The sequence below is a fragment of the Chelonia mydas genome, chromosome 2, assembly GCF_015237465.2.
Source record: "Chelonia mydas isolate rCheMyd1 chromosome 2, rCheMyd1.pri.v2, whole genome shotgun sequence".
In the NCBI taxonomy this organism is placed as follows: domain Eukaryota; kingdom Metazoa; phylum Chordata; order Testudines; family Cheloniidae; genus Chelonia; species Chelonia mydas.
This window is the reverse complement of record NC_057850.1, coordinates 65,091,201-65,118,912: the sequence shown is the minus strand read 5'-3', so window position 1 is coordinate 65,118,912 and position 27,712 is coordinate 65,091,201. Positions and strand designations below refer to the sequence as shown.

Below are 27,712 nucleotides of genomic sequence, written 5' to 3'. Positions count from 1 at the left end.
AACTCAAAGTGCTCTACATCTGCAAGTGTAGCCATGCCCCCAGTCTCCTTGCCTGGCCTGTGCCAGTTCTCCCCCTTGTACCTCAGCTTCTTGTCAGTAGCCTAAGGAACCATTCAAGGTAGAGTAGTCTGTTAATACCTCTGCAGAGGTGTTAATGGGCCACTCTACCTTGAATGGTCCCTTACAATATGTGGTAACTACTTATGCTAAACAATGTGTTCCACCTTGCATTTCCCTGTGATACTGTGAGTTCCCTTCCCAGACCTGAAGCAAAGATCTGTGTAGCTCGAAAGTTTCTCTCCCTCACCAACAGAAGTTGGTCCAATAAAAGATACCCTGGGTCTGACATGGCTGCCATTACACTTCATACTAAATATGTATAGTTAATAAGAATCTGAAAATATTAAGGTACACAGACATTTATTTAAGCAATTATATATAATTATAGTGTACCCTCCTATGTAACAAAATTGTACCAAATCTAGTGTAAAGGCTCTATTTAGTTGGAAATCAATGTGTTTTAATGGTTATATCAACCAATGAGAATGCACCTTTCTTTAGAAAATTACTGAATGGAAAATGGAAAAGAAAATTAAAATCAGTGATTTAAACTTGAGGCATGCCACATGGTGATTAAAATCATGATCAATCCACGCTGTTTCAAACTATTCAGTGAAGTAGGTTGCCAGAATTTTTTAACATTGGCAAAACAACATTTTGCTATAGCCTTGTTCTTGATTTCTGAAACGTTTTGGTTGAAATTATCCAAAAAATTCCACTTTGAAAGCAGCATAAGCTATGTCAGAAAAAAGCATTCTTGTTCCCCAATAAGAGTGTCCACATGAGGAGTTATATTGCTATAACAGTATAATTATACTGATACAGTTCTCCTGGTAAATTTCCCTCTGTACACAAGCCCTTAGATGTGCCTTCCCTCTTGTGTCTTCAGGGTCTGTATTTGGGGCATGGGAATTTCCAGGCAGGGACACTGCCACTTAAAAAACTTCAATGGACCTTTGCGTCGGATAGGAAGGAAGGCAATAAGCAAGTCCTAACACATACACTGCAGGAGGAAATTGCACAGTGTCTTTGCCTGCTGCTGGTGTGTGTGTGTTTTATGTTTTTTCCTGAGAGAATACAAATAAGAGCCAGTCATTTGAGAAAACAATTCAAAATTACTTGGCTAACCTTCCTGACTACATGGCATAGTCTCAACTAATTGAGGAACTAGAACCAATGTCATGTGACTTATTTAACCAATCAAAACCAGCCAACCTAGCTCAAAATTTGAAAAGTCAATTTTTGTCATACTGTTTTCACTGTAAACATAATAGGCAAAAAAAATTCCATGAATTTTCACATTTTTTTAATTTTGCATAACATTGCCTCCAATTCTGCAAACATTTGAACTAAAAAACAAATCTCTTCAAGTGACAAAAAAAATGACATTAGATGTATCAAACAGCTGTATAATTAACCAGTAAGAAGTCAAACACTTTTAGCTCTTATTGACAGTGCAGTAAATCTGTAATATTGATGTCCATAAAACAGAAGTCAGGAAAAGTTCATATTTATAATCCTGACTACTTTTCACCAGGTTTTATGAATAGCAAGACTATAGTTAATAGCCCAAGGAGGTTGTCGTAGTAAGCTTATGGCAAGAACACAGGCAATATTTGTATACACTGAGGTGATGTCTTTTAGGAAGAAATACTTAACCATAAGGCTTCTAGGTTTTCACTGAAAGTAGTTGGTGTCATTTCATCAAAGTCAGTGTAAAAACTTGAAACAGCTTCTCTTACTATTGGAATTGCTTCACAGAATTGCGTTGTACCCATTGGTTGGAGACCCCATGTGGTATGGCTTGTTTTCTAAATATAGTCTACACAGACAACCCTTTATCATACCAGGGCACCAGCTACATTTAAATACAGATTATAATCTAATTTTCTCTAATTTGTCAGAATGATGCAAAGCTTATTTTGCCTGCTTAATAATAATTATAAAAATTTGCTGGTGAAGGCCTTAAAATTTTGTTACCTATGAAGTTTAACTTTATGTGTTTTCCCTATATAGAATGAATTAGGGTTGCCATACAGCTGAGTTTTCCCAGACATAGCCTCTCTTTTTTGAGCTTCCTTTCTCTGTCCAGACTGATTTCTCAAATAACAGGAAATATCCAGGGGTTTTGCAGAGCTGACAAGCTGCAGCTCAGAAAGAGTCCCTATTGATCCGCTTCCCTGTTAGTCCCTCCTCTGCATCCGCAGCTGATTGGTCTATTTCCCTGCAAGCCACAGCTGCTGGATCCCCCCCACCCAGGCCCCAGCTCCCAGCCCTGGGGAGGTGGTCCAGCAGGAAGGCGCTGATTGATGGCTGTTGCTGAATCCTGCGCTTGCACCAGCCACCCTACCACAGAGACAGGGAGCGACACTGCCCCCCACCTCCAGTGAGTACCCCTGCCGCAGGTACCCCCTCCAGTACACTCAACTATACCTGCCCTCAAGCTTCCCCCCCTCCAGTTCCTCCAGTCCCCAGCAGTGTCCTTTTCGGGGGAATCTGAAATGTGATAACCCTAGAATGGATTAAGTACAATAATTTGTTGTCTGAGTATCTCTGATGACTTTTTTAGTTTCAATAGATTCTTTTGCCCCTGTTTTACAGTCTGTTCTGCTACACAAGCTAGTGGTAGGTCAGGGCCTTAGTGTGAAAAGTAATCTAAAATTGAAGTATGATTTGTCTTTTACATTGTAACATTCTGGGGCAGTGACTGTCTTGTTATCTGTACACAGGCCCCAGTACAATGGGCAAGCCTTTGGGACCTACTGTAATGTTAATGATGAATCATGTATATCAGCTGTGATGGACAGTACAGTGGTTGGAAATGGGTAGACAAGACAGTGTTGAGGAACTTGAAATACAGAGACCATTATCAATTCCCAAGAAGTGCATTTTTCACATATTAGATCTTTTCCCTTGTAAAAAGACAGTAATTACTTGACTCTGTTTTAGTCAGACTAAATTCTATAGCAATACTGAAAAAATTAAAACCAAAAAAGCAACAATTTTTACAAAATGCCTGGTCACTTACTTGCTTGATTACAGTGAACATGTGAAATGATCTCACTTTGTTAATGCAAAAAGAAAAGGAGTACTTGTGGCACCTTAGAGACTAACCAATTTATTTGAGTGTAAGCTTTCGTGAGCTACAGAGCTTATGCTCAAATAAATTGGTTAGTCTCTAAGGTGCCACAAGTCCTCCTTTTCTTTTTGCTAATACAGACTAACAGGGCTGTTACTCTGAAACCTGTCAATTTGTTAATGCAGTATGTTACCATGGAAACACCCTTACTAGTTTAGAAACCCTTCAGGCTAGTTTCAAGAACATTAACTCTACATTAGTATACAAAGAAGACATTAGCATACCCAGTGTCTAAGTAACTGTTAAATGTTTATGGTGGTGCCTAAGAAGCATGCCCATAACAAAGGTCTGTTTACAATGTTTTTCTTCCTAATTTAGTGTTACACAAGGAAACACATTGTGTTCATAACAACAAGCAGATCTGTGTATGGTAACACCCTTTCCTCCCCATTTTTTTCTTTTACCCTTCTGATGGTTACTTCTTTTTTGTGGAAGTTAGATTTTTAATTTAATATTTTTGAAAATCATTGTAGAGATGACTACTTACACCAAATGTGGAGATCATAATTTCTGATATATGCATCATGCTCAGAAGTCTAATATACCCACGTCATATTCAGTTTTCCACTCAATGTAAAACTCTAGCATCTTTGTACCACACAAGTATTGTATATCAAATTCTATTATATTCACCTTTATGCTAACAGTTGCTTCGCTGGTATATATAAGATCATAGACTTTCAAAACCTTGCATGTTTTAACACCAATGGAGCATCTGCCTTGTATGCAGCATATATTCTCTTTACCATTAATTTTTCTAGTGGGTTGAAAAAAATGCCATAGAATCGTAGAATATCAGGGTTGGAAGGAACATCAGGAGGTCATCTAGCAGGACCAATCCCCCACTAAATCATCCCAGCCAGGGCTTTGTCAAGCCTGACCTTAAAAACCTTTCAGGAAGGAGATTCCACCACCTCCCTAGGTAACCCATTCCAGTGCTTCACCACCCTCCCAGTGAAAAAGTTTTTCCTAATATCTAAACCTCCCCCAGTGCAACTTGAGACCATTACTCCTTGTTCTGTCATCTGGTACCTCTGAGAACAGTCTAGTTCCATCCTCTTTGGAACCCCCTTTCAGGTAGTTGAAGGCAGCTATCAAATCCCCCCTCATCCTTCTCTTCTGCAGACTAAATAATCCCAGTTCCTTCAGCCTCTCCTCATAAGTCATGTGCTCCAGCCCCCTAATCATTTTTGTTGCCCTCTGCTGGACTCTTTCCACATCCTTCTGGTAGTGTGGGGCCCAAAACTGGACACAGTACTCCAGATGAGGCCTTATCAGTGCCAAATAGAGGGGAATGATCACATCCCTTGGTCTGCTGGCAATGCTCCTACTTATACAGCCCAAAATGCCGTTAGCCTTCTTGGCAACAAGGGCACACTGTTGACTCATATCGAGCTTCTCATCCACTGTAACCCCTAGGTCCTTTTCTGCAGAACTGCTGCCTAGCCACTCGGTCCCTAGTCTGTAGCAGTGCATGGGATTCTTCCATCCTCAGTGCAGGACTCTGCACTTGTCCTTGTTGAACCTCATCAGATTTCTTTTGGCCCAATCCTCTACTTTGTCTAGGTCCCTCTGTATCCGATCCCTACCCTCCAGTGTATCTACCACTCCTCCCAGTTTAGTGTCATCTGCAAACTTGCTGAGGGTGCAATCCACACCATCCTCCAGATCATTAATGAAGATATTGAACAAAACCAGCCCCAGGACTGACCCTTGGGGCACTCCGCTTGATACTGGCTGCCAACTAGACATGGAGCCAGTATTTGAAGGGTCACACTGAAATGCTATGTAGATCATGCTGGGTAATATGCTGAAATATCCCACAGTTCCTTCCACTGTAATAATTTGAGAATTATAAAATAATTCCTGCAGAAATGGGGACAATATGAAATTACAGTGAATGGTACAAACTGTTTCAACAGGAGATGTCTAGCTATTTTACTTAATCTGTGGAACTCACTGCTACAAATGGATAGGCCTATTTAATGTGATGATTCTTACATTAATCTCTTTGGGCCTGATCCTACTGTGTGCTTTGTGCCCTTAGTGTTTGCTGAACCAGTGGGAATGGAGGGTATGTAGCACTGAGAGGAGGTGCCCGGTGCCTTGGTAGATCATGCCCTTTGTGCATCACTATGCTTTCCCATCAATTTTTCTTTTGCTGTCTCCCATAAATATTATGCATTGTTTGTTTCACTTCCAGTACAAAATGCCACATTAAGATTAATCTAAATGAATGTCTAATATGTGCGTACATTTTTTTTTGTTAAGGATGAAATTGAAGACTGTGTGTTGGGCATGCACAGCAAGGTCTATTTACCTGTTTACTTTATATAAGCAGTTAAACCATTTCAGATTCGTGGACGATATTGTGTTGATCACTAACAATACTATGAAACTACAGAAAATGCTGTGAGAACTCAACACAAAAAGCAGCCAAGTCGGACTGAAAATTAACTGCTCCAAAATGAAATGTATGCAGTCTGATACCTTGCCAAAAGCCCAAATAACAATCAAGAGAGACCAAATAGAAAAAGTTGAGCAATATGTCTATTTGGGCTAAGAAATTAATCGAGGATGTCCTCTAAAGAAAAATCAACAAAGTAACACGCACCAGCCTCTTCAACTCAACAGTACTGCCAGCAGTGTTGTATGGCAGTGAAACATGGGCGCTGACCAAGACAGAGGAGCAGCAACTATCTGTCACGGAGAGGGTGATGGAAAGAAGAATTCTGGGAATTTTAATCACGACTGAGTCCCCAGTGAAGTGATCAGACAGCAGAGTGGAGTGCAGGACGTCATTGTTGAGAGCAGGCATGGTAAAATGTGATGGGCTGGGCATATAGCGAGGCTGACTGACAATCGATGGACTGCAGCTGTTGCTGAGTGATACCCACAGGAACTGAAACGACCTTCAAAGAGATGGGAAGATTTTATCATGAAAAGACATGGCCGCGCAGGGAGAAAGAAGGCCAGGATACGAGAAGAATAGAAGACATGTTGTGGTCGGCGCAATCTATACGAGGGCTGAAGGACCGATCTATCAAGGTGATCAAGATGACTTTATATAACTCTGGGTTAGGACCAATGACATTAGTGGAACATAGACTGTAGTTAACTATTGTATTAGAAATCTCAGCTGTAATAGGTGGTGGAAGGATATAGACAAGGCAAAGGGAGTCTCAAGAAATTACAGAAAAATGAAGTTGATCAAGAATCTCCTTTGTTGAAGTATGTTAATCAAATTTACCTTATGGTGACTTCATATGCCGTTTGATTTATAATAATAATGTATTGTTAATGTCTTTTGGTAATATTACTTTTATTTTTTTCATTTAATTTTCTGCGTAAGTGGTGTTAGATCGACAGGCCTCGAAACTGACAGCTAGTCTTAGATTGCTACTTCATCAATTCTGCCTTAAAACAATAGAGATGCTACAAGATTATTATATCCAGACCTCTGAGTATTCTTTGGTGTCAAGGAATCCACCCTTTAGCAATGAATTGTGGCTCAGAATCTAAACTTTGATTTTTTTAAAAAAATAATACTTTCTAGCCCTTCTGGTGGTTCATATTTTCACAGAGTGCAAGTGAAGCAGTAATGTCCTCTTGAGTCTGCAGACTGCCTGAAGCTTCAAGATGTTTGAACTGCCCTGTTCATCTTACTGAGGTGTTAACTCTGAAACACAGCAACAGTACTTGAAATGTCAACATTACTTTTAGTTTTAGCATAAACATACTGTGAATGTCTCAGTATTCCCTCAGGTGTCAAAAGCCACTGCTAAGGGTTTGTCTGCATTAGAGAGTCTGGGCCAGTATAGCTATGAAGATAAAAGCCCCCTAGTGTAGATGCAGTATAAGCTGGCAGAAGGAGTTCTTCTGCTGACGTAGCTACACCACCTCCCCAAACAACATTAACTATGCCGACGGAAGCACTTCTGTCAGGAGGCTTAAATCTTCACCAGGACTTTTCCCAACATAGATATGTCAGCCAAAGGGTATGACTTTTTCCCCCAACACACACACTCCTAGGGCAAAACTTTGTAGTGAAAGACCAGGCCTATCTGACACTCAACTGCCAGAACCTCCAGCTTCCCCTATAACATATTCTATTATATGGTTATATATTAATTCAAAAATGTGCAGTATTTCTGAAAACTGAACATGTGGGGTGTCATAATGAATTATTTGAATTTTATGTATGAATAACACTGGCACTACTTAAAAAACTAATTTAAAACAGAAAATAAATGAAGCGGCAGCAGAATTTCCAGAAAGCCTCAGAATACATGGACCTTGCCTCAGAATTTAGGACCAGCTGCTGTCTGCTGACTGCCTGAGGATTGGTTATATCATGTTTCCAATATAATTTCTGAATGTCATGAGTGATTGAATAAGGATAAATAGAAAAATATACACATTTCTAATCCAGATTTTGATTTATCTCTTGTCATATCCTCACCTCACTAAAAGGCAAACCAACCACACCCTTTATTGAAGTCCTGTATTGTGCATATGCTAACTTTACTCTACTTAAAACAGATTAGGGGGTTTATGTGGAATATCTTATTATAAAACTCTTTTGATGCAGGCTGCACAATTTCTGAATGTATTAGAAAGCTATACAGCTAGACCTTGTATAAATAATTAAAATTGGTTGGCTCACAACAAAAGAGTTATAAATATATTAATGGATTGAAATCTAGTATATTTCTAAGTAAAAGTTTACAAGTCTTCTGGGCTTAGGCTATATGATTGTTCCTACACTTCAATATTTAATTAATTATGAATACAGTTCTCTGAATCTCACTTAAAAGAATAAATTATTTGACTGCAAATTTGCTGCCAGTCATTGCAATTGCCAGATGGCAGTGAAATATTTAAATGCCGTTTTAAGCCTTTTAACTAAACTCTTCCCATGTTGATCCAAAAATAACTTGTTTTTAAAATAAACTGTATAAGCAAGAGAGCGACGTATTATTTGTCATATATCAGAGGTCATCATAGTAATATGTTATAAAAGTACCTAAGGTTTAGAAATACTTACAGCAACATTTATTTTCAGTTCAGGCAAAATTATTTCCTCCCTGTTCCTCTTCCACCCTAATGCACTTATAGTACTGTACATTAATTTCTGCACATTGAATCATGTTGTTCATTTTGAAAGACTGACTAATTGAAACTGCAGCAGTATCCAGTGCAGTGGAGACATGTTTTATCTTTTTGGCCACTGCAGCGTAGAGCTCTTTTGCCCATTTTCTAAATCTAAAGACTATAAATAAAAAAGCTACTTGATTTCATATAATATTTAGCACATCTTTAACGTATCCTTCTGCCTTATTCCCTAAGCAGGCACTTAAATAATCATTGTTCAGTTTTAATGGACGCTATTTCACCAGGCACAACAAAGTATGGCTTTTGCAAAAAAAAAATTTTTTTTTTGCGGCATCACTACTGGATCTGTACATGGACCTCAATAGAATCATCGAATTTTGTAGGATTCTTTTGAGCCAAATCACTGAAGTTAGAAATAACAACAACCTGTTGGCTTATCTGGTCCATCCACTTGCCAATAAAGGAATTATTTTCTAGTAGTTATTGTCCCTGATGGAAAGGCCCCCGGAAGAAACTGCATACCATCAGAGGTCATAAAATGCAGAAAATATATTCTACTGCAACATCTTTATGAGTTGCTTTGCCTGTGCTGAAAAGAAGGCAAAGTATCACAAGAAATGAGAGATTCCAACATCATCACTCTCTACAAAAACAAGGGTGACAGGAGCGACTGCAACAACTATTGTGGCACTTCCCTCCTTGTTATGGGAAAAGCCTTTGCCCAAGTTGTCCTGAACACACTTCAGACCCTTGCAGACAGAATCTATCCTGACTCACTGTGCAGTTTCAGAGCTGAAAGGTCATCGACATGATCTTCTCGCTGAGACAAATACAAGAGAAATGCAGAGAACAAAAAAAGCTCCTTTACATAGTCTTCACCGATCTCACAAAGGCTTTTGACTTTGTCAGTAGAAGCAGACTATTTGTGCTCCTAAAAAGATTTGGATATTCCCCAAGCTCTTAAGCATGATTCAGTCCTTCCATGAAAACATGCTAGGCACAATCCAATACGATGGCTCAGTGTCTGAGGCTTTCTGGGTTCGTAGCGGAGTTACGCGAGGCTGTGTACTTGTCCCTGCTCTGTTTGGGATCCTCTTCTCCTTTTTACTGAAACAAGCTTTTGATTCCTCAGCTGAGGGGATCTGTTTGCACACAAGATCTGATGGGAAGCTGTTCAGTCTTGTAAGATTCAGATCTAAAACCAAGACTATGGAGGCCCTTATCCAACACCTCCTTTTTACTGATGACACAGCAGTGACGACCCACACAGAAGCTCCTCTCCAAAACCTTATGGACAGTTTTTCCAAAGCCTGCCAAGACTTCAGGCTTGCCATAAGCCTAAAAAAGATTTAACATAATGTGCCAAGGAGTTGAGGAAACAGCCTCCATCAAGATCAACAACTATGAACTTGAAGTGATGAACGAGTTCACATACCTGGGGTCCACTATTGCACTCAACCTCTCACTTGAAATAGAACTCAGCATCTGCATTGGAAAATCTGCTACAACAATATCTAGACTGAACAAGAGGGTCTGGCAAAACAACAAACTGACAGAACACACAAAGATCTGTGTGCATTGTGCATGTGTTATGAGCACACTACAAGAATGGACCTTATAGTCGCATCAAGAAAAGAGGCTCAACAGCTTTCATATGTATGCGTTGCTTTCATCAAATCTTTGGAATCTCCTGGGGGGACAGAGTCACGAACACAAGCGGGCCAGCATACCTAGCATGCAAACACTCCTCAAACAGAGACACTTCCCCTGGCTTGGGCACGTGTGCCGAATGAATTATGGGCACATCCCAAGGACGTCCTCTACGGCGAATTGGCATCTGGAAAAAGACCCATAGGCCGCCCAAAGTGGTGTTTCAGGGATGTGTGCAAGCAAGACCTCAAAGAAATGGACATGGATGTGGACAACTGGGAAGATCACACTCAAGACTGCAGCCTTTGGAAACAAGACTTAACAAAGGTCTCCGGAGTTATGAGAGGAAGTAGTCCAGCTTAGCAGAGGAGAAAAGAACTCACAGAAGGCAGAGCCCAAGGGGTTGAAACACAACCTTTAAATGTGACAGATGCAGCAGAGATTCTCTCTCTTGATTAGGTCTTCTCAGCCACAGCCATAGCTGCGATAAAACCAATTGAGTAAATTCTTTACTCTCTCAGGGGCTGAGGTGCATACTCATGGTCTCTCGAGACTGAAGGATTCCGCCTACTACTACTATCCCCATGATATACTTACGAAAGCCCTTCTTATTCCACTCAAACCCTTTGCCCTAGTAGTTCTTTCTGTTTCATAGAATTTCATAGAATCATAGAATATCAGGGTTGGAAGGGACCTCAGGAGGTCATCTAGTCCAACCCCCTGCTCAAAGCAGGACCAATCCCCAGTTTTTGCCCCAGATCCCTAAATGGCCCCCTCAAGGATTGAACTGACAACCCTGGGTTTAGCAGGCCAATGCTCAAACCACCGAGCTATCGCTCCCATGTCTCTGTTAGTTGCTTAGTTGTTTTCCATTGAGACTCCATGGTTTTATTTTTTTAACCTCAGATTTTTGAGCAGTCCTTCATTAAGCCACTCTGTGGCTGCTTGTTGCATTCTGCTTGTTGCTGTTTTCTCTAAGGAATTATAGTCTGTTGAGACTTGTCTACACATGGGATTTAAACTAGATTGAGGTGACGTACATTAGTTAATGCACAGTATGCAAGCTGTCCTAACTGAGTGCACACAGGATGTCTGTGCCTTTTTTTCAGTTTACATCCTTTTGTACATGTGGCTGCTTGCTGTGTGCTAAGCACATGGCATTCTCAGAGGGTATCCCATAGTCATTTGCTTTGCTGTTGAACAGTGTGCATGGTGGGATTTTTCTCAGTGTGCATTGTGGTATGCACAGCAGAAGCCAGGTGAGTTCAAATTTTTAAAATCTAATGATTTTGCTGTCCTTGTACCATGCTTCCTTTCTGGGCAGGCTATGGCCATTTAGTATTCCCTAGCCTTCTTCTGCGTTGGTAAATTTTAATACATCCTCCAATTGGTTCTTACTCACTGCATTTCTTAGTATTTGCTCAGTATTTGCTTTCATGAAATCACTGGTAGTTTGGTATTGCTGCATGAAGTGAATGCACTGATTACTATTTAAATAGTCGTGGACACTGGTTCCAGGCCTCCCTATTTTCATGTTCTCAGTTAGTACCATTTATTGCTCAGAAATAAACCCATGACAGTTTCTTTTATAACTGGACTCTAGTTTTTGGCTCATAGAAGAAACTATGTAACTTAGACATCTCATTTAAAAAAATGCAAGTTAGGCTGTATTTGTTATTCAGTGGATACGTGGTCATTAGATTTGGTATCCTGCACTTTTAAGAATCTTAAGAATTGGTCCAAAAATGTTTTGTGTTGTCTTCTGCAAATCTCAGTAATCTGTAGAGCTGTCCTGCTGTTGTTTCTCTTTTTATTTTTCTTTGTATATTAATCTAAAGAATTCAATAACTGTATTCTTCAGTGACCCATTATTTTTCATTGCCTTTGTAAATATTTTTGGCATATACGAATACCACTCACTTATTCTTCCCCTTTCACCTCTCAGAAATAATATGGGTTTACTGTATTTATTTATATATATGAATGATGTTCCAGTTAGAATCATCCCTTTTCTGTACAGGGAGAGGTGGGTGTGTGGAGGGGGATTCTGTGGAGTTGGGTGAAGGGCAAAAGCATAAGTACAGAGAGCGACTGGGATTCTCACACTCTCTTGCCAAATTTTAACCTCAGCATTGCCTGGAAAAAATTCTGTAACACTTATAATCTTAGCTGTTAGTCTTCTAGTTCCATTCTTGATGGTAAATGGAAGTGGAGAGAACTACTATTTTAGAGGAACTGGGAGGATAAACGATATATGGTAAAGGGTGATTAACGACTTTTACAGAATTCTATCATTACTGGCTGTAACCCTTAAACAGTGTAGGGACAGACCTTGTCCTCTGATGCCTGCGTCACCAGTGAAGTAGATGGAATCTGTGTGCATATTTGAAGGCAAAATTAGGCCTGTAGCTGCATAAATGCAGTGAGAATGTATTAATTTTGTTAAGGTACTTTTTGTTTTTGTAGGAATGTATAACTATGCACATGTATTTACTTGATTATATCAACATACAATCACTGACATAGATATTTCTCAGAAAATCCTGCCATTGATATTCACTTCAGGACATAAAGTGAAAAATACATATAAAATTGTAGTTGATAATTTTATTTTGACTAAAACATAAAGACAAGTTTTTGAGTCTGTTTAGGAGACCATGTCAGAAAATGGACCATCATGGGTGTTGGTTCAAACATTGTAATCAAGGTAATAAAAACAGCAATCGAAGAGAACCTATGCAGAAGGAAGAAAAAAATTTAGTTTCACAGACGTTCATTGAACTTGCTTTTCATAATTGCCCGATTTTATTTAATTCTATTTGACAGAATTGTCTTATGCAGTGATATTGTAGCCACGTTGGTTCCAGTATAGTATAGAGACAAGGTGGGTGAAGTAATATCTTTTATTGGACCAACTTTTACTGGTGGAAGACACAAGCTTTTAAGCTACACAGGGCTCTTCCTCAGGTCTGGGAAAGGAATCACAGTATCACAGCTATACAAGATAGAACAGATAGTTCAACACAAGTAGTTTGCACATATTCTAAGGGACTATTCAAGGTGAAGTGGCCCATTAACACCCCTGTAGTTGTAGGACAAAAAGGGGGGGCTAGTAGGTTACAGATTGTTGTAATAAGCCATAAATCCAGTGTCTTTATTAAGACCATGATTTTTAGGGCCTAGCAAAGTTATGAAGTTAAGCTCCCGAGATCATCTTTTGAAACTGTTGTGCAGGTTTCCTTTGGGGATAAGGACTGATAGGTCAGATATAGAGTGATAGCTTTGTGAAAAGTGTTCACCCACAGGTGATACGGTGTTTTCCTGTGAGTTCATTCAAAAATGTAGACATTATCTGGTTTCACCCACATAGTTGTTGTTGGGGCATTTAGTGCACTGGAGGAGGTACACCATATGTTGTGATAGGCATGTGTGAGACCCATGGATATTGAAAGGTGTGTTGTGAGGGGGGGTGTTGATCATTGTAGCAGTGGAAATATGTCTGCAGGTTTTGCATCTGTTTTTCTGTCAGGGTCTCGTACTGCTATGAGTTGATATGTCCTGATCTGTGGGACGTTTGCTTCTGATTATGAAGTTGGAGAGGTTGGGGGTTTCAGGAAATATTTCTTTCAGGATGTGTTCACCATCGCGTGTATGGGGTGTAGCTGTATGAGGATATTCTCTATCGATTCCAGCATGGGATGGTAGGTGACAGCTATGTGTGTGCTGTCAGAGGCAGTTTTATTTCTGTATTGAAGCAGATTCCTAGGGCATTTGGATGGCCTGTTCCATGGTGTGATCTACTGCTGTTGTGAAGTGTCCTTGTTTGGTGATCCAATGAAGCATCCAATGAAGTGGGCTGTAGCTCACAAAAGCTTATGCTCTAATAAATGTGTTAGTCTCTAAGGTGCCACAAGTACTCTTGTTCTTCTTGTTTGGTGAAGGCGCTTTTTGGTGTGTTAATGTGTATATCCTGGACTTTCTCCTCAGAGCATGTTCTGTGGTATCTGAGTACCTGGCTCTAGATAACGGATTTCTTGGTGTGTTTGGGGTGGTTACTGACTCTGTGAAGGTAGGTGTGATGATCTGTGGGTATTTTCTATATAATTGTTGGTGGGGTTCCACTGATGAAGCTAATTGTGGTGTCCAGGAAGTTGCTGCTAGTGTGGGAATGTTCCAGAGAGAGTCTAATGAAGAGGTGGGCGAACTACAGCCCGCAGGCCAGGGGGCAAGGAGCGGGGGGGGTTGGATGGGTCGGGAGTTCTAAGGGGGAATCGGGGGGCGGGAAGTGGGAGGGGGTGGATAGGGGGCGGGGACCAGGCTGTGTAGGGAGGCACAACCTTCCCTACCCGGCCCTCCATACAGTTTCGCAACGCTGATGTGGTCCTCGGGCCAAAAAGTTTGCCCACCCCTGGTCTAATGGATGGGTGATGGTTGTTGAAGTAGTGGTGGAAATCTATGAGGGAGTTTGTCATCTGTCCAGAGGATGAAAATATAATTGATGTATCTCAGGTATATCATTGATTTTGTGGTGCATTTGTCCAGAAATTCTTCTTCATGAAGTGGTTGGCATGTTGGGGAGCCATCCTAGTACCCACAGATGTTGCCCGGGTTTGGACAAAGTGTGTGTTCTTGAATGTAAAATTGTTATGGGTAAATGGATGTGTTTGGGGTGAATATCTGAAGGTTGTTCATTGTCTTGTAAATATTTGAGACAGGCAGCTATGTCGTCATTGTTAAGGATGTTGCTGTATAGGGAACTGACATCCATGATGACAAGAACAAGAATGATGTTCTGAAGGAGGTTGCTAATATTGTGGAGTTTGTGGAGGAAGTTGGTTGAGTCCTGGAGGAAGTTGGCCCTTTTGTGGTGAGTGGTTTGAGGATGGTTTCTGAGAGTCCCAATTTTTCTTCAGCAAGAGTGCCATGGCCAGATATGATTGGTCTGCCTGAGTTCCCTTGTTTGTGTATCTTGAGAGGCATGTAGAAGGTCCCTTGAGAAGCATGTAGAAGGGATGTGTTTGTGGAGGATGAGTTTGTAGAATTTCTCTTGGAGTTGTTTGGGGAAGGATTTGACGATTTGAAGAATTTACTTGTTGTAAGTCTTCTAAATTCCTCTACATTTCAAGATATAAAATTTAAATATTTGAATTGTTACAAATTATTATCTTGTGTAGTTGCTGCAGTTTGCTGTTGGCCCTTACCTTCAGCCATAGCTCACTTGAGATCAAACAGTTCTTTTCCAGCTTTTGTGAAAATTATTTCATAAAGTCAGTTGTGTATTAGGCAGTTAGTGCCATTTTAACGGTGTGGCAGCAACTGTGCCAAACTCTTTCACTTCATAGGAAGCAGCTATTGTGATAATTGCTCTCCAAGTAAAAGGTTATGGGTAAATATAGCAACAAAGCATGTTCCAGTGGGAATGGATTCAGTTTGGTAATTCACCAATAAAGTATGAAGTTTTTGTAGTTAGCATTATAGTGGCTCTTCACGATCTGAAGCTAGGGTTGTTTCAGCTTTTGTGATAAACCTGATTTTACAGGTCTTTAAAATTTTACAGGCTGCAAAAATTCACCCTAGGATTGACTTTGTGAAACTAGAAATTGGCTTTTTTTAAAAATCTAATATGTTTCATACTTCAGGGATTTTATGCTCTGAAAGACTTTTTGTCTGAAATTTTAAACATCTGGAGTTTGCTACAATCTTGTAATAATTAGAATTTAGAAATTAAAATAACAGTTTAGAACATAACCAGTTAATAATTTAACATCCTTGGATTCTTACTGAACAAATCTATAAAATGATCATGACTTCCAAACTTTAAAAATAAAAACAAATCCTGCCTATTCACAGTTACTTTTAAAATATCCGTGTATGGATATGAGTTACATATATTGCAAGGAAGGACATAACATTCAGCACCAAGACTATTACAGTCATTTCTTCAGGTAGTCTAAGCACAAGCCTCCCCAGGAGCTGCAATCAAAGGACAAAATGCAAATCATTACACGTTAACTTTCCCAGAAGTTTATCCTTTTGCATTATGATGCTTGCCTCATTTGAGAGGGGTTGGGTTGCACAGGAGAAGAGAGAACACATTATCTGACCTTTATTTGGGTTCTTTAAAATAAATCATTGTACTGTGTCATTGACATAGCCATCTGCTTTGCAGCTCAAGACAGGGTGGATTGATAAATCAAAGGTTTCAGAGTAACAGCCGTGTTAGTCTGTATTCGCAAAAAGAAAAGGAGTACGTGTGGCACCTTAGAAACTAACCAATTTATTGGAGCATAAGCTTTCGTGAGCTACAGCTCACTTCATCGGATGCATACTGTGGAAAGTGTAGAAGATCTTTTATACACACAAAGCATGAAAAAATACCTCCCCCCACCCCACTCTCCTGCTGGCAATAGCTTATCTAAAGTGACCACTCTGCTTACAATGTGTGTGGTAATCAAGGTGGGCCATTTCCAGCACAAATCCAGGGTTTAACAAGAACGTCTGGGGGGGAGGGGGGTAGGAGAAAACAAGGGGAAATAGGTTACCTTGCATAATGACTTAGCCACTCCCAGTCTCTATTCAAGCCTAAGTTAATTGTATCCAATTTGCAAATGAATTCCAATTCAACAGTTTCTCCCTGGAGTCTGGATTTGAAGTTTTTTTGTTGAAGAATTGCAACTTTCATGTCTGTAATCGCGTGACCAGAGAGATTGAAGTGTTCTCCGACTGGTTTATGAATGTTATAATTCTTGACATCTGATTTGTGTCCATTTATTCTTTTACGTAGAGACTGTCCAGTTTGACCAATGTACATGGCAGAGGGGCATTGCTGGCACATGATGGCATATATCACATTGGTGGATGTACAGGTGAACGAGCCTCTGATAGTGTGGCTGATGTTATTAGGCCCTGTGATGGTGTCCCCTGAATAGATATGTGGACACAGTTGGCAACGGGCTTTGTTGCAAGGATAGGTTCCTGGGTTAGTGGTTTTGTTGTGTGGTATGTGGTTGCTGGTGAGTATTTGCTTCAGGTTGGGGGGCTTTCTGTAGGCAAGGACTGGCCTGTCTCCCAGGATTTGTGAGAGTGTTGGGTCATCCTTCAGGATAGGTTGTAGATCCTTAATAATGCGTTGGAGGGGTTTTAGTTGGGGGCTGAAGGTGACAGCTAGTGGCATTCTGTTATTTTCTTTGTTAGGCCTGTCCTGTAGTAGGTGACTTCTGGGCACTCTTCTGGCTCTATCAGTCTGTTTCTTCACTTCCGCAGGTGGGTATTGTAGTTGTAAGAATGCTTGATAGAGATCTTGTAGGTATTTGTCTCTGTCTGAGGGGTTGGAGCAAATGCGGTTTTATCGCAGAGCTTGGCTGTAGATGATGGATCGTGTGGTGTGGTCAGGGTGAAAGTTGGAGGCATGTAGGTAGGAATAGCGGTCAGTAGGTTTCCGGTATAGGGTGGTGTTTATGTGACCATCGTTTATTAGCACTGTAGTGTCCAGGAAGTGGATCTCTTGTGTGGACTGGACCAGGCTGAGGTTGATGGTGGGATGGAAATTGTTGAAATCATGGTGGAATTCCTCAAGGGCTTCTTTTCCATGGGTCCAGATGATGAAGATGTCATCAATATAGCGCAAGTAGAGTAGGGGCATTAGGGGACGAGAGCTGAGGAAGCGTTGTTCTAAGTCAGCCATAAAAATGTTGGCATACTGTGGGGCCATGCGGGTACCCATAGCAGTGCCGCTGATCTGAAGGTATACATTGTCCCCAAATGTAAAATAGTTATGGGTAAGGACAAAGTCACAAAGTTCAGTCACCAGGTTAGCCGTGACATTATTGGGGATAGTGTTCTTGACGGCTTGTAGTCCATCTTTGTGTGGAATGTTGGTGTAGAGCGCTTCTACATCCATAGTGGCCAGGATAGTGTTATCAGGAAGATCACCAATGGATTGTAGTTTCCTCAGGAAGTCAGTGGTGGTCTCGAAGGTAGCTGGGAGTGCTGGTAGCGTAGGGCCTGAGGAGGGAGTCTACATAGCCAGACAATCCTGCTGTCAGGGTGCCAATGCCTGAGATGATGGGGCACCCAGGATTTCCAGGTTTATGGATCTTGGGTAGTAGATAGAATATCCCAGGTCGGGATTCCAGGGGTGTGTCTGTGCGGATTTGATCTTGTGCTTTTTCAGGGAGTTTCTATTACCAGCAGGAGAGTGGGTTTGTGTGTGGTGGGGGGAGGGGGTGAGAAAACCTGGATTTGTGCTGGAAATGGCCCACCTTGATTATCATACACATTGTAAGGAGAGTGATCACTTTAGATAAGCTATTGCCAGCAGGAGAGTGGGGTGGGGGGGAGGTATTTTTTCATGCTTTGTGTGTGATAAAAGATCTTCTACACTTTCCACAGTATGCATCCGATGAAGTGAGCTGTAGCTCACGAAAGCTTATGCTCCAATAAATTGGTTAGTCTCTAAGGTGCCACAAGTACTCCTTTTCTTTTTGATAAATCAAAGTGACTTAAATCAGCATGAAGGAAACCTGAACTGAAATCATTCATTTTAATCTGGTTTTGCAGTTGTAGGGGTTTTTTTTGTTTTGTTTTGGGTTTTTTGGGTTTTTTTTTTTTAAAGTTACTTAGTATATTTTAGTTAGTAGCATTCTTATTGGTTGGTAACCATTAAAACGTTAACATTCCACTAAATATAGCCTTTACATTAAATTTGGGACTTCTTTTTGCTAACTGGGGGGATACACTATATTTATACACATATATTTAATCAATTACGTAACTTTATGTTTAGTCAGATTCTTAATTTTTACATTTTTATTATGTTAGAAAACGGTTAACGATGCATTCCTTATTTACTAGATGATAATTAATGTGTTACTTGTAGCCTGTGTGAACCTCTATTTGGACAGAAATTTGAATTCAATTAAAATGCACAAAACACCATTGTTAAATAGTAAAATTAGTTTTATTTAACTCATATCTTAAATATTCTGGATTAAGTTTATCAGAAAATTTATCAAAACATGTTTTGCATTTAAAACTAAGTGATTTTTTAAACAAATAAAGTATTATCTGTAGCTAGTGAAATGAACTGATTGTCCTTCAAGATTTTAGAGTTAGTAGATCTCGTCCTCTCACATCTAGTTTTTATTAATAGACTGGAAGAGGAAAATAAGCTTTTCTACTGTTTCAGCTTCCAGTTGGTTTCTTAACTTTGCCTGAACTAGTCATTGAACCAAACTAGTTAAACAAACTGAAAACAAGAAAATATGCGCTCTGTACCTGCAAAAGAAGCTACAGCTGTCAAAAGTGTGTTTCCAAATGCTTAGCCATAGCCAGAGACATCCACCAGTTTTAGAAAGTTCAAAGATGGTTCTAGTAACAACAAAATCTAAAAGGGAAGAATGGGAATGCTACTTAGGTAGCAGTGAAAAATTGAAGTATAAAGCAACAACTTATGAATGCTAAGATGTGAAGAGACAAGCAAGTTGCAAGAAGAATATAGAATTCTAGGTAGAGAAGTAAAAAGAGCTCTAGAAGAAACAAAAGGGCATATATTGATGAAAATGTCAAGAGACTGAAGATGCTAGCCAAAGAGGTGACCTTACAAGTTGTATACAATAATCAAAACAGCTACCAGGAAACTTACAGTACTGGACGCTTTATTAAAGATGTAAATGAAAGGACTCTTAGAACAAAAGGAGAAGATGGACAGAACATTTTCAGGCTGTTTTAAATCAAGCCCAAGTGAACTTCTAGAAATATAGGATGAAACCTACTACTCACTTGATATTGATTTAGGAGATATTACAGTGGAAGAAGATAGAAAAGCCATCAGTATGCTCAAAAATGAGAAAGCAGCTAGAGGAGAAGCTTAAAGCGAGTGACGAAGAAACAGTCATCCAGATTTTCCTTGTGTTTTTTTGATAGAATATTGAATGAAGAAAAGAACCTAACCCAGTGGAAGAGAAGCCTTATAGTAAAATTGCCAAAGAACAGCAATTGCCCTTACCAACTGCAATAACTGGAAGGGAATCACATTGTAGTCAGTGCCTGGGGAAATCATTTGCAACATCATCTTGGAATGTATCCAGAAACAAACAGACCTTCAATGTAAAGAGAAACAAGCAGATTTTAGAGCACTGAGCTCACGTGCAGATCATATTGGTGTTCTCAGACATATTGTAGGACAAAGTGTGGAATGGCAAGCACCTTTTGTGATAAATTGTATAGATTTCCAGAAGCTTTTTGACAGGGCACACAGAGACAGTCTTTGGAATACTATGGAATAACAGCAAAAATTATTAGAATAAGAATCTATGTAGTAATGGCAAATGTGCAGCCAGAGATGGTGACAACATTAGCCAATAGTTTACAGTGACAACTGGAGTAAGGCAAGGGTGTATTATGTCTCCACAATTGTTTGCAATGGTCATGAGGAAAGTAACCGCAAAAGGCAGCAAAGGAATTTTATGGACAAATGACAAATCACAATTGGATTACCTTATTTTTGCTGCTGATGTCCTGCTTAGTTCAACATATATCTTAATGGAAGAAAAGACCCAGCTTTTGGCAGATTCAGCAAAACATGTTGTTTTTTCATCAACAAGGGGAAGACAAAATATATAGCTATCAATGTCCCAAAAGTCACCATTAGAGTGGACAAAGAAACACTAGTAGATGTAAGCCACTGTACCTGTCTAGGTAGTGAGATATGCAGTAATGGCTACACTATGCAAGATGTAAAGCAGCAAACAACTTTCATAAACTTGAAAAGATTTGGAAAAGTAGCATGAATTACACTGACACAAAAATCCTAATTTTTAACACCGGCATCATGTCTTGCATCCTTTAATGGAGCAGAGTCATGGAAATCTATAACGGATATTGATAAGAAGACCAAGTCATTCCAAAGTAAATGCCTGCAGAAGGTCTGCAGAGTCCATTGTAAAGAGTTTTTTGCAACATCAGAAATTCTAAGTAAAGCAAACCAATCTGAAACATCAAATATGGTAAGAAGATGACTGCTTCTCGGAGCAGCTAATCCTGGAACCCACAAGAGGAGAGGCAATTCTTTATTTAGTCCTAAATGCAGCACAGGATCTGGTCCAAGAGGTGAATATAGCTGGACCTCTTGGTAATAGTGACCATAATATAATTAAATTTAACATCCCTGCAGCGGGGAAAGCACCACAGCAGCCCAACACTCTAGCATTAATTTCAGAAAATTACAGAAAAATGAGGAAGTTAGTTAAACCGAAATTAAAAGATACAGCGCAAAAAGTGAAATCCCTGCAAGCTGCATGGAAACTTTTTAAAGACATCGTAATAGAGGCTCAACTTAAATGTATACCCCAAATTAAAAAACATAATAAGAGAACCAAAAAAGTGCCACCATGACTAACAACAAAGTAAAAGAAGCAGTGAGAGGCAAAAAGACATCCTTTAAAAAGTGGAAGTTAAATCTTAGTGAGGAAAATAGAAAGGAGCATAAACTCTGGCAAATGACGTTTAAAAATATAATTAGGAAGACCAAAAAACAATTTGAAGAACAGCTAGCCAAAGACTCAAAAAATAATAGCAATGGTTTTTTTAAGTACATCAGAAGCAGGAAGCCTGCTAAACAACCAGTGGGGCCACTAGACAATTGAGATGCTCAAGGAGCACTCAAGGATGGTAAGGCCATTGTGAGAAGCTAAATGAATTCTTTGCATCAGTTTTCACAGCTGAGGATGTGAGGGAGATTCACAAACTTGAGCCATTCTTTTTAGGTGACAAATCTGAGGAACTGTCCCAGATTGAGGTGCCATTTGAGGAGGTTTTGGAACCAATTGATAAACTAAATTGTAATAAGTCACGAGAACCAGATGGTATTCACCCAGGAGTTCTAAAGGAACTCAAATGTGAAATTGCAGAACTATTAATTGTAGTCTGTAACTTATCATTTAAATCAGCTTCTGTACCAAATGACTGGAGGATAGCTAATGTGACACCAATTTTTAAAAAGGGTTCCAGAGGTAATCCCAATAGTTACAGGCCAGTAAGCCTGACTTCAGTACCAGGCAAACTACTTGAAACTAGAGTAAAGAACAAAATTGTCAGACATATAGATGAACATTATTTGTTGGGGAACAGTCAACATGGTTTTTGTAAAGGGAAATCATGCCTCACCAAACTACTAGAATTCTTTGAGCGGGTCAACAAGCATGTGGACAAGGGGGATCCAGTGGATATAGCGTGCTTAGATTTTCAGAAAGCCTTTGACAAGATCCCTCACCAAAGGCTCTGAAGCAAGGTAATCTGTCATGGAATAACAGAGAAGGTCCTCTTATGGATTGGTATCAGAGTAGGAATAAATGGTCAATTTTCAGAAGGAGAGAGGTAAATAGCGATGTCCCCTAGGGGTCTGTACTGGGACCAGTCCTATTCAGTATATTCATAAATTATCTGGAAAAAGGGGTAAACAGTGAGATAGCAAAATTTGCAGATGATACAAAACTACTCAAGATCGTTAAGTTCCAGGCAGGCTGCACAGAGCTACAAAAGGATCTTTCAAAGCTGGGTGACTGAGCAACAAAATGGCAGATGAAATTCAATGCTGATAAATGCAAAGTAATGCACATTAGAAAACATAATCCCAAACTATACATATAAAATGAGGGGGTCTAAATTAGCTGTTACCACTCAAGAAAGAGATCTTGGGGTCAAAAAAAAAAGAGAACAGAATGTTGGGAATCATCAAGAAAGAGAGAGCTAATAAGAAAGAAAATATCATATTGACTCTATATAAATTCATGGTATGCCCACATCTTGAATATGCATTCAGATGTGGTTGGCCCAGCTCAAAAAAGATATATTGGAAAAGGTTCAGAAAAGAGCAACAAAAATGATTAGGGGTATTTAATGGCTGCAATATGAGGAGAGAGTAATGAGACTGGGACTTTTCAGCTTGGAAAAGAGACTACTAAGGAGGGATATGATTGAGGTTTATAAAATAATGACCGGTGTGGAGAAAGTAAATAAGGAAATGTTATTTACTCCTTCTCATAATACAAGAACTCGGGGTCACCAAATGAAATTAATAGGCAGCAGGTTTAAAACTAACAAAAGGAAGTATTTTTTTCACACAACACACAGTCAGTCTGTGGAACTCTTTGCCAGAGGATGTTGTGAAGGCCAAGATTATAACAGGATTCAAAAAAGAACTAGATAAGTTCATGGAGGGTAGGTCCATCAATGGCTATTAGCAAGGATGGGCAGGGATGGTGTCCATAACCTCTGTTTGCCAGAAGCTGGGAATGGAGGGCAACAGGGGATGGATCACTTGATGATTACCTGTTTTGTTCATTCTTTGTAGGGCACCTGGAATTGGCCACTGTTGGAAGACAGGATACTGGGCTAGATCAGGAGTTCTCAAACTGGGGGTCGGGACCCCTCAGGGGTCACGAGGTGTCAACCTCCACCCTAAACCCCACTTTGCCTCCAGCATTTATAATGGTGTTAAATATATTTTAAAAGTGTTTTTAATTTATAAGGGGGGGGTCGCACTCAGAGGCTTGCTATGTGAAAGGGGTCACCAGTACAAAAGTTTGAGAACCACTGGACTAGATGGACCTTTGGTCTGACACAGTACGGCCGTTCTTATGTAAGATGATGATGGGTCTACTTAGGACACACTTAAGGACTCCACCAACATGACTTCCATGTCAAATGATAATATGGACACCACCTGGAAAGAAAAAAGAGGACAATTTAGAGAAACATTACACAAAACAAAACAATACAGAAAGAAGCCAAATCCATCAACATGACAGAAGCCTGAACATACTAGCACAAATCTGAAATAAATGGCAGAAACTGGTGAATGCAGAAGGATAAAGAAAAATTACTCGCACTTGGGGTTAGGATTTGCTAGTCATTAGTGCAGTCAGTTTATGGCTCTGCGGTCCATAGTGACATGCCCCTGGCTGCACGTAGAAGGTTTGCAGCTAATTTGCTTATGATGTGCAAGTAGAGATCTCAGTGGCCAGTTGAGAGAGTTAACAGTGGATCGGTGACAACTGTATGCAATCTGTATTTAGAAAAATATTTTAAAACTATGGTTTGTTAGTCCAAATTCTGGGGTTAGCTTCTCCTGCCAGCATGGCTACTGCTGCTCACAGGGCTGGAGTGATTAAGTCTACAGGAGAGCTCTCTCCCACTGGCTTAGAACGTCCGCACTGGCACTGCTTCAGTGGCACAGCTCCAATGGTACAGCTACACCACTGTAAGGTCTGTAGCGTAGCCATAGCCTCAGATTCCAAGGTCTTGCATCTGTTACAATATTAATCAGATGTTGCAGTGTAGAAATATTACATTTAGTCATTCTGAGTGGCAGTTACATGTTTGCTTTACATACATGTGTAAATGTCTACATGAGGCTGAAGGCAATGCACAATCAGGTCTCCCCTATGAAGCTGTGTGAAGCTTTCCAGAGCTTGTTATGAAGTATTCAGCTGCTATGGAGGAATGAGAGGAGAGATTGGTGAGGGCATTTGCTACGCACATAAAAGCCAGACAGAATGGACTCAAAGGAAAAGGAGTCCTCACCATTCAGCTGAAATGTATGGCATGCATAATGTCTTTAAAAACTGCTACATTTCCATAGAAATGTTAGCATCTTTTCAGAAAGTAATACTCTTACTGGTACCCGTAGTTTGTGGAAACTTTCTCCTCCAGAAGCATTTAATCTTGGATGGCAAAGCAGTATGTTTTGGACATGGTACAGCCACTGAGAAAGAAACTGCAAAGTGCACTATCCTTATTTGTACTGCAGCTGTCTGTGCCTCTAATGGTACCAGAGTTGCTCAGGTGCACAAAACAACTTCCAAGAGTCAAGAAAATAAAAAAAATCAGTATGGGATACAAACACCTGTCTGCACCAGTGGTTCCTAGAAGTATGGTCCATGAAGAGTTGGCTCATGGTGATAACTGCTCCTTCTCATTTCCAGCTCCTGAATTGCCTTGATGTCAGCTAAAAATGCACGGAATACTTTCCTTATATTTCACCACGTGAATAATTACTGTAAGGTTCCACAGGGAAGTTATTTGATTATGGATGGAAGAGGGACCAGTCCCTCATGTTTTTTAGTTGTCCACACTATGTTAATGTTTGGAAGCCTCTGGCATACACCATTCCTCCCACATATGCAGGAATACCCCATTTCGTTCTCACAAGTTCCACCTTGGTTTCAGAAGAGGAAGGGTTCATGCTCACAGCACCATTTGTGTGTAAAAGATTAAGCCCCATTCAACTACAATTTATGTAAAAACAAAGGTTTCAGAGTAACAGCCATGTTAGTCTGTATTCGCAAAAAGAAAAGGAGTACTTGTGGCACCTTAGAGACTAACCAATTTATTGGAGCATAAGCTTTCGTGAGCTACAGCTCACTTCATCGGATGCATACTGTGGAAAGTATAGAAGATCTTATTATATACACATAAAGCATGAAAAAATACCTCCTCCCACCCCACTCTCCTGCTGGTAATAGCTTATCTAAAGTGACCACTCTCCTTACAATGTGTATGATAATCAAGGTGGGCCATTTGTGAGAAAACCTGGATTTGTGTTGGAAATGGCCCAACTTGATTATCATACACATTGTAAGGAGAGTGATCACTTTAGATAAGCTATTACCAGCAGGAGAGTGGGGTGAGGAGGTATTTTTTCATGCTTTATGTGCATATAATAAGATCTTCTATACTTTCCACAGTATGCATCCGATGAAGTGAGCTGTAGCTCACGAAAGCTTATGTTCCAATAAATTGGTTAGTCTCTAAGGTGCCACAAGTACTCCTTTTCTTTTTGTAAAAACAAAGCACACTCTTCTAGTTTTTCCTTTCTCACAATCAAATTCACAGACTAATGGGAATTTTGAATTCCTTTGAACTTCTCATGCTGTACAGCATTTAACCACTTTAGAAAGCAGTTAATATTAAATGTCACAGTTAACATGATTTTAACCTTCCTTGTATCAAACCTAGCTTTCAGATCCTGGAACTGTTGCTTACATGTACTTTATTGGAAGTACACATAGTGGTGAATTTTTTTTATCCCTAAATATGTTTGGATGTGTGTCAGAATTACTAACTGTGTCTACGTAATCTTGAGAGTAGAAGCTTGAGTTTTTGAAAGTGTACAATAAACAAGTCCTGTTAAAGCAACTGTGCAGTTTTGGTAAGATACATTTACAAACTTCACCACAAGTAGTTTAGCAGACTGAGTGTGAAAAGGTATATGGAGAGGCTTGTTTTGACTCATTTTGTGAGTACTGTGATGTCATTTATATCTTTATACTGGCTAATTTCCACTCCTGACATAACATAGGCTCAGGTAAGGGACACATACATTCAGTTTATGGTCACAAGGATATTTTTTTGGTGTGCATTGTTACAAGGATTGTGGGAATAGTGCTGCACCTGAGAAAGTGCTGTTACACAGAGGAGCTAAGCATTCCCAGGCAGCAAACTGTGTACTCAGCTGAAATCTGCCTAGTACCTTTTCTTGTGTTTTCTGTGTAACATGGCGTAGCTATTATTTATGACTAGCTGATATGAATGATTAAATATAGAATCTCCAGAAACCATGTGAACTCTTTATTTATATCATGTGATTCCATATAGTTTTTTGGGGGGATGGGGGATGATTGGGGACACTTCTGTATGTCAACATACTGGAACAAGGCATGGACAGGGGTCACCTGGTGTCATTCTTGCCCTGATTGTGTGTTTGGTAGGTCACGGACAGATTAAACAAATAGTAAATGGCGTATATGTACATGTAAGAGATCGCTGTTTAAGATTTGTTTTCCATAGTTAGACAGTCCCTCATTCAAAAAAAAAAAAGTTGCCTTTAGATATCTACTGATCGGGCAGGGCGTAAACCACAGCACTGAGGATTGCCTCTGAGTTGTCTCAGAAGTGAGGTTTCCCATAGGAGGAGTGCCTTTTATTTATTTATTTCTTTAAGGCAGTGGATTTGTCAGAGAACATGGACTCAAATGCAGTTGTGGTGGTGAAATTTTTGTGGGGTGATTCAGTCTGTATATGCTGCTGTTACCCCACAATGTCATTGTGAATGTGATCGGTGCATTTTGTTGTCTGAAAAAAAAATGCTAATAGTGATCACATTAAAATGGCATTATAGTTTCATAAGGCAAAATTTTCTGTTCCCATTGCAGTGATTAGTAGTTAGAATCTGGTGTGTACTGCAGAGAACGGGGTGAGGAGGAGTGCCCTTAGGTGTGGCTGCTCTCCTTATTTTCAGTTATAACCTAGTATTTGTACTGACCAGGCAAGATACTTTTCAGTGTAGGAATCCCTTAGCTGAGCCCCAGCAGAGGTGATTTGCAGTTCACCTATACATAAGGAAATGTCCAGATGTCAGATTGAGTGGTTTGCACCCAATCCATTGATTGCCATTGAACTGCTCCCTGTAATTTATAAAAGCATCTGAAAAGTGAGGTGTTTTTCATAATTGGAGTTTTGGTAGTACCCTAGTATATTTTTGCATAGAATGAAAGCAATTTGGCTATGAAAACAATTTATCAGATCCTAGTGGAGGGATAGGTGAGCCACCTGTGCATCTCATTTATTAACAGCAAATATTATGGCAGTGTGAATATAACAGATAATTTCATCATAACACCTCTGTACACCTTTCATCACCTCAGTATCAGCAACTCTTAAGTAAATTAATGTGTATACAGAAGCTAT

At 39.8% G+C, this 27,712-nt stretch overlaps 1 protein-coding gene across 8 annotated transcripts in view; it reads left to right on the top strand.

Annotated features, from left to right (window-relative positions):
- FAM110B (family with sequence similarity 110 member B) overlaps positions 1-27,712 on the top strand; it is a 186,142-nt gene that overhangs the window by 118,499 nt on the left and 39,931 nt on the right. Inside the window, exon 3 of one of the 8 annotated variants that reach the window (XR_006288518.1) lies at positions 6,783-7,341. The exons of the other annotated variants lie outside the window; for them this stretch is intronic. The gene's annotated coding sequence lies outside the window, so the exon portion shown is untranslated. Of the gene's footprint in view, positions 1-6,782; positions 7,342-27,712 lie in introns of those variants that run through there. 8 annotated transcript variants of the gene reach the window in all.